Source organism: Xenopus tropicalis, chromosome 4 (genome assembly GCF_000004195.4).
Source record: "Xenopus tropicalis strain Nigerian chromosome 4, UCB_Xtro_10.0, whole genome shotgun sequence".
Taxonomy (NCBI): Eukaryota; Metazoa; Chordata; class Amphibia; order Anura; family Pipidae; genus Xenopus; species Xenopus tropicalis.
Genome location: NC_030680.2, coordinates 23215423 through 23222971, shown reverse-complemented (window position 1 = coordinate 23222971; position 7549 = coordinate 23215423). Strand labels below are relative to the sequence as shown.

Below are 7549 nucleotides of genomic sequence, written 5' to 3'. Positions count from 1 at the left end.
TGCCCAAAAGTGGGCGGAGCTGTGAACAACCAATCAGATTTTACCTAATGACTTTCAATGGGGAAATCCAACCTGCTGCCATTCTCACAGTATTAACCCCAGTGTCCCCAAACTTTTCACAGTTGGTCACTAGGGGACTGCAGTTTTATTTTTGAAAAAGTGGGTGGGGCCACTAACAGCCAATCAGATTTCACCTATTGAATTTTATTGGTTTAATGCCAGGGTTCCCAAACTTTGCACATTTTGTCACTGGGTGACTAGGTCCCAAGTTTAGAAAAGTGGGCAGAGCCAACAAAGCCAATCAGATTTCACCTATAGACTTTCATTGGTTTACATTTAAACTGCTGCTATTCTTTAGATATTAATACTAAGGATTCTTAATAAATCATTGATTGTTTGTTTTTTTTTAATCAAATAACTTTCAGGAGTTTATGTGAGTTTCTAAAAACACCGGTTAGTAAATGCCCCCCCATAGTTTCTCGGGTGTCTCAGCAAAGCAAAACTCCAGTCCCCCCTCCCTGTTCCCCCAACCTTTCCCTGTCTCTCTAATAAGCAAACAGAGCCGCTCAATGTCACACAACAATGGAACGTTTATTGTATAAATGTGTCTCTTTACAAAAAAATGAAAGATTTAATATTGTTGTCAGTCTTCTGTTTGAAGAGCGACTTCTATTTGATTTAGCATCAGATGCACTTACAAACGCTTGCAAGTGTTTTCTGAATTCCATATTTCTTTCCTTTGCTGCAGAAGAGGCTAGCCATCGGGGACCAGATGTTATTGTGGGGCCCGAGGATGACAAATGGGCCCCTGTGCCCCTACCCCACCCCCCAATGGCTGCCTTGTAGCAGAATTAAGTGTAAAACAACTGTACTTTTCCGAGTGTATCTTGGAAACGTTTTCCCAACTCATCCGAGCGGCTTCTTCAGTTCAGATGGCAGGTAGGGAATTCCCCGGCACTTAAACCCTTGAGGGTAGAACAGTCACAGACATCCAATTGCAATGGTTCCATTAAACGTATTCAGTTAGGGGTTGGCTGAAACTGACAGGGGTAAGAAGGTAAGATCCAATCACAGTGGTACCATGATTCCCATTGATGCAGATTTTATTCCTTCAAAGTATGACTGGAACAGAACAGTCACAGATGTCCAATCACAACGATTCCATTGAGCTTATTCAGTTAGGTGTGTGTTGGCCTGGTCTCTTTGCTTGTCTTTATTGATGAGCCAATGGCTGTGAATCCATGCCTGCCGAAAAAACTTGCTCATCGCTACCTGTCTCTCATTTAGTTTTCATAAAGGCCCAGTCTGGGGACCCACAAGTTCTCAGAGCTCCTTTTAGAGGTTTGTATTCCTTCTCTTCAGCCTCTGCATTGAGTGCCACAGTGTCAGCCCAATGGTGTAAAGTCCAAATAATGCCAAGTTTATGTTCCAAAGGGCGGTGGGAATGAAACAGCAAGTACTGATCTTTCAGTTCCCTTGAAGGTGCCCAGGGCTTTCTTTTCCACTTCTTCCATGTAACAGTTCACTACAACTGGAGACACAGGCATAACACCACCATGTTTTTGTCCATAGAAAACTTCCTTGTGCTTGAAGTAGGTGGTATTGAGACACAGGCCCAGTAAGGAACAAACTTGTTCTGGATTCAGCTTTGTTCTGCTGTGGAGGGTGGTGTCTTGTTTCAGCCGTTTCCTCACTCTGTTTGTCATCAACATACAATGGCGCTTTGACACCCTTACCCTGGCGGTTTCACAGCAGTTTACACTTCCAGGCATGTACTTTGAAGGATTAACACCCTCATCAATAAGAATCATGGTACCACTGTCACTGGATCTCACCTTCTTACCCCTGTCAGTTTCAGCCAACCCCTAATTGAACACGTTCAATAGAACCATTGTGATTGGATGTCTGTGAGTGTACTACCCTCAAGGGTTCAAGTGCCGGGGAATTCCCTACCTGCCATCTGAACTGAAGAAGCCGCTCGGATGAGTAGGGGAAACGTTTCCAAGAAGAACTCAGAAAAGTCCAGTTGCCTCAGACCTAATTCTACTAGATACAGCAGGTGTTACAGCTCAGATGTTTTTGCTCCACCTGAGGAAGAGAAAAGGATTTATCATATGAATTCAGTGTATTAGGTAAAATGTTAAAATAAATATATAAAGGACAAGGAATGGTTAATTCATTGTTGGGGTACCATTATCTTAGGTAAAATTTTAGTCGGGTTCTCACATATATGGGGAATTTATAAATAGTTCGAGTTCGATTTTTTTTCACGATTAAAGATTTTTTTGCGCTCGAAAAACCTCAAATTCGAATTATGATTCGAAAACTCAAATGTCTGTTATTTAAGTGCAAAAAACCTGAAAACTCCAATGTAAAACTTCACCATCTAAATGCGTGTGAGTTTATATAGAAGTAAATGGGAGTTGCCCTGGGCAAAGTTTTTCACAAATTAGTAAATTCGAGGTATTCAAGTTTTTTTTTTATCTGAAAGAGTTTTCCTTATTAATAAATAAAAAGAGCATTTGATATGTGACTTTATTAAATGTAGAAGAACAAATTCACCAACAAATGAGCCAATAATATATATAATGGGTACAATAAAGTAGGTAATATTATCCCTACCTCAGGAGGCTGATGTTATTGCCGCTGCTCTCTGGGTCTGGTTAAAAGACAATTGAGCGCAGACAGCGCCTCGAGCTGAACTCTGAGGGGGCTTCCTCCTCGCTCAGTTCTTCTTCCTGGTTATAAAAGAGAAAAGACCAAAAATAAATATTTCACAGGGCAAATGAATGCAAAGTTTGTAGAAGGTTTCTTTTTCTGCTTACACTGTCACTGGATTCCTCCGATGATGTTGGCTGTTGAAAAGACAGGAAAAGGGGATTAAAAATAAAGTCAGTTACAATCTTTAGACTACAGTCTGCGTGTTACAATCTAACACAACGTATAAAACTATTCCCATTAATTCAGCCCCACAGAACTACATTAACTCAGTTCCCTAGAGAAGATGCTAAAATGAATGTTCTCTAGGGCGATCTGATGCCGGGATGGAAATTGTAATATAATTGTCTTTGCTGCTTACCCCAAAGAGTTTGATGGGCTGAAAAGGAGGCATGCCCCTTCGATTCTCCTGGTTAAGATTAGAAAACCCAGATCAGTACAGAATAAGATAAAACAAATCTTTACAATGTCTTTAATTGCACTTTCCCGTCCATTGATTATTTTCTGCTTACCTCGCAGTGACAGGAATGGTGCGAGGAGGAGGATGACGAACGATGTTGTTCTTCCTGGATAAAACAGAGAGAAGATCAGAAACAAATATTTCACAGCGCAACTGAATGCAAAGTTTGTAAAAGGTTTTTTTCTGCTTACGTCATCAAGGCTCTTTTCAGGCTCCTGACAGGCCTAATGGGAATACAGAAAAAGAGGATTAAACTCAGTTCAGTTAAACTCCTTATTGCAGTGCAACACAACATATAAACGTAACATATTGTGCCCATTGCTGCTTACCTGCGGCAGAGCGTCGCCTGCTCCCTCCTAGTTTTGGGGGAAAAAAGAATAATATTGTATCAGCTTAGCCTCATAAATCATTCTGAGATAAAACTTGTATAAAGGAAAGTAATATAATACTGAGTGGCGCCATTTTCACAATATGTCTCCCTTCCCTTTTACTTACCTGACAGGTGTTATTGTCGGAGGGAGTCTCAGATGGTTCCTCCTAGTTAAGAAATAGAAAAGGCCCAGATCAGATCAATTCAATGTAGTAATGAGGATTTTGAGACAGGGTATAAATATCACAAAGGGACACGGTAGGAATGACATTAATATGGCTGCTAAAGTGTAAGAGAGCAGAAACAATTATTTCTTCTTACCTGGCGAGTCTGAGCCCCGGGTGTTTCTGGGCGCTCCTGGGTAAGAAAGGGAAATGAAAAAGATGAGCAAGGTTGTATGATTTCTGTTGTAAATAAGCCGATTGGCTGATAAGTGACTTTGGTTTGCATTTATCCCTCTCTATTAGCCTCATGCTTACCTCAATCTCCTCGCCAGGCTCAGGGATCTGCACTGGCTCCTCCTGATGAAGAGCGATACGATTAGTTATGGGATCAACTTACTATAGTTCTGTAGTTCATTATCATTAATTAACTCAGAAAATAAAATAGTTCCTTTACTACTTACCTGGCAGATGTTGGTACCAGGGGTCGGTGGCTCTGGGCAGATGGTGTCGCCCAAACCAACCGACGGAACCTGATTAAGAGAGGAAAATAGATCAGATTCACTGGGAAAAGTGGCGCGGGGATACAAACATGGGATGCACAGAGGCCGATATGGAAGGGAATCAGGGAACCATGTTACTGGGCCGAGTTACCGGCAGATTTATCTAAATTCTCCCACAAAAATCTCACAAATTACTTATTTATTAAAAGATTCAAATGTAAAAAACCCGAAGGAATAAAACTGCAGAACGAATACAAATAAGAGTGCGAAAACCTCATTTGCACAAGAATATTCAATATACAATATTCAATACAAAAATCATGAAAACCTCTCGAGCCAAAAATCCAATACAGATTGTTACGATTGGCCGGCGCGGCTCCCAATGACAGCTTTTAGACAGCGCCATTTTGTATTAGTGTTTTTACACTTGGTAAATTAAAAAAAACTGGTGTAATTAGTAAAATGTTCTATTTTAAAGGCTAAAAAAGGTGAGATGAAAACAAAGAAAATATGAACATTAGCAAATAAAAAAGGGGGAGCGAATAGTAATAATGTATGGGGTCCTTTTCTGCTTACCAGGCAGATTTCAGTGGTCTCTGGAAGAGCCTGGGAATGGGATAAACAAACGTGATGTTATTTTATAGAATTAAAGGCCTATCATCTATCAAGATCTATATAAGGCACAAAATGACTAAAGATGTGTTAAGTAGTGGGGAAAAAGTGCTTTTGAGACAATATTATTCATGTGTTTAAATAAATGCAGAGTCAGTACAGGTATGGGATCCGTTATCCGGAGACCCGTTATCCAGAAAGCTCTGAATTATGGAAAGGCTGTCTCCCATAGACTCCATTTTAATTAAATAATTCAAATTTTTAAAAATGATTCCCTTTTCTCTGTAATAATAAAACAGTACCTGTACTTGATCCCAACTAAGATATAATTACCCCTTATTGGGGGCAGAACAGTCCTATTGGGTTTATTTAATGGTTAAATGATTCCCTTTTCTCTGTAATAATAAAACGCAAGGGCAAATCAGTCCTATTGGGTTTAATTAACATTTTATTGTTATTTTAGTAGACGTAAGGTATGGAGATCCAAATTACGGAAAAAACCCTTATCGGGAATACCCTTGGTCCCGTGCATTCTGGATAACGGATCCTATACCTGTACGTGAATTTATTCAGATATCAATTCAAAGGGGAAGGGGCTGTCTCTTGCCAGGGAACCAAACATATTGAAAATGGTTTCAGCAATAATAATCTATTATATATATTGATATGTTATAGAATGTGCCATATATGGTTTGTGGTAATGAATGATTTTGTAGTTTAAATATAGATTTAAAAATGAGAAAGGAGAAATGATGGGGGAATGGGGTCAGTAGTGAATATACCAGTAAATTCTCTGCGTTATTAAGGGCCTTTGACAAAGTCACATATAAATCTATAGGTCAGTAAATAATAAGGTTTCAATAACACATTAACCAGGAAAGTTGTGTTTTTTACATTTGGCCAAATTGCTACTTACCACAATGATGTCGCCGGCGGGTTCGTCTTGGTGGTTCTAGGAAGGATAAAATCATGTTTTATTACAAGAATAAACAAGCAAAAATAGCAAAAAATAAAAGTAAATGAAATGGCTGGAAAAGCACAAATAGTGAGCAAAGTGTGATCATTATATTGTGTTAACCAGTTCCTCTCTGCTTACCACGACGACCACACCGACTTCATCTTTTTGAATCTAGGAAGAATAAAAACACGTTTTATTACAAAATAAATGAGAAAAAGGCAAACAAATTGTAAATGCAATGGCTCGAATAGCGCAAATAGTCAGTAATGTGGGATTTTTATACTGAGTGAATCAGTTATTCTCTGCTTACCGCAACAAATTCGCTTTCAGGTTATTCCGTCGTTTCTAGAGAAGAATAAAAAAAGGTTTTATTATAAAAAGAAATGAGCGAATAGGCAAAGTAGAATGAATTCAGCAATACAATAGGGCGAGCAGATCACTTGCCCTGCAATATGTATTTATTAGACGTGTCCCTGAATTTTCAAGTGATCTGGTCTCCCTACAATAACGATCAAACTGACCTCAGTTAAAATGTCTAAATATATAGATTAGTGATGAGCAATTTTTTTGCACCAGGCATGGATTTGCAGTGAATTTCCGCATTTTGCCATTGGTGAATTGTTTCGCGGTCGCGTCAAATTAATTTTCAATAGACCGTGCCATAGAAGCACACAATCTATTATGTTTTCAGTGGAGCTGTTGTTATACTTTATTATATTACAGGTATAAGATTCCTTATCCGGAAACCCGTTATCCAGAAAGTTCCAAATGACGGAAAGCCCATCTCCCATAAACTCCATTATAAGCAAATAATTCTAATTTTTAAAAATGATTCCCTTTTCTCTGTAATAATAAAACAGTACCTGTACTTGATCCCAACTAAGATATAATTACCCCTTATTGGGGGCAGAACAGCCCTATTGGGTTTATTTAATGGTTAAATGATTCCCTTTCTCTTGTAATAATAAAACAGTACCTGTACTTGATCCCAACTAAGATATAATTACCCCTTATTGGGGCAGAACAGCCCTATTGGGTTTATTTAATGGTTAAATGATTCCCTTTTCTCTGTAATAATAAAACAGTACCTGTACTTGATCCCAACTAAGATATAATTACCCCTTATTGGGGGCAGAACAGCCCTATTGGGTTTAAATGATATTTAAATAATCGTTTAGTAGACTTAAGGTATGGAGATCCAAATTACGGAAAGATCCCTTATCCAGAAAGCCCCAGGTCCCAAGCATTCTGGATAACGGGCCCTATACCTGTATATAGCAAGGCTATGAATAGCACTAAATGTGTGATATTAGAGTAAAAAGAATAAAGTTCTTACCCTTGGCACACAAGGGAGCCACGAAATTAACCTTCGAAACATTCTCTCAAATTTCTCTCTATGGAGACAAGAAATATCACTAGTTACAGTAATTAGAGAGTTAAAAATGAGTGAAACTGTCAAAAAAAGTGAAACAGCAAAAAATCTTCGAAACATGAAAAAAGACGCACAGAAACACGACGCTCAACGTTTCTTTTCACGCGTGCGTCAATTTGTTTGACAAATAGTTTCCGAATTTTTGTGCCATTTCTAGAAAAAAATACGCCAAAGCCCTCACAGCGCCAGTATTAAAATTATTAGTTATTATTATCTCTTATTCTTGCTAACGTTGGCACAAACATCCCTAGAGCTCCACCTACCTCAGTCACCTGATCAAGAATGAGCCAGTTTGGCCGCTGCTTGGGCACTTTGACAGTTGACAAACCGTGCTG

At 38.9% G+C, this 7549-nt stretch overlaps 1 long non-coding RNA gene across 1 annotated transcript; it reads right to left on the bottom strand.

Annotated features, from left to right (window-relative positions):
* Positions 1-3884: 3884 nt before the first annotated feature.
* LOC116410540 lies at positions 3885-4398 on the bottom strand. Its single transcript, XR_004222459.1, has 3 exons — positions 4174-4398; positions 4028-4069; positions 3885-3905 (listed from the first exon to the last, which is right to left on the bottom strand). It is a non-coding gene; the product is annotated as an uncharacterized LOC116410540 (long non-coding RNA).
* Positions 4399-7549: the final 3151 nt, after the last annotated feature.